This window comes from Schistosoma haematobium, chromosome 3 (assembly GCF_000699445.3).
Source record: "Schistosoma haematobium chromosome 3, whole genome shotgun sequence".
Taxonomy (NCBI): domain Eukaryota; kingdom Metazoa; phylum Platyhelminthes; class Trematoda; order Strigeidida; family Schistosomatidae; genus Schistosoma; species Schistosoma haematobium.
In genome coordinates, this window is record NC_067198.1 from 35,206,475 (window position 1) to 35,206,935 (window position 461).

Below are 461 nucleotides of genomic sequence, written 5' to 3' on the forward strand. Positions count from 1 at the left end.
AGCAGGTAAATATCTAACTTAAAAAGTTGAGCCTTTTCAACCTTCAAACTTTGCCTGGCAGAATAAAATGTTTCCTTGTGATCTGTGTCTGAGTAATCGAAGTGTTTTCTGCTATGAAAATGTGTTACTCCTGTCATATTTCTTCCGGGGACTGAAGGGCAAAATAATCAAGTCATGAATATAGGTCGTCAAAGAGTGACACCGGAGACAGTCATTCGCAGTGCTAACAGAACTTCAGTCTCCGGTCTTCAGCAAGAAGGACAATAGATAGTTTAACCTGTGTTAGTCCTTTTGACTTATTTCTCATTGAATATTAATCTTCTCCTTGAAAGTGGTCACTCCTAGAGCTCATACTGTGGAGATATGACTGACAAGCTTATTTTGTAAATAGTTTTTATTATTATTCGTATTTATTTTGCCAACCTCTATGAACCCATCTCTGGACATTCAGCAGCAAATAG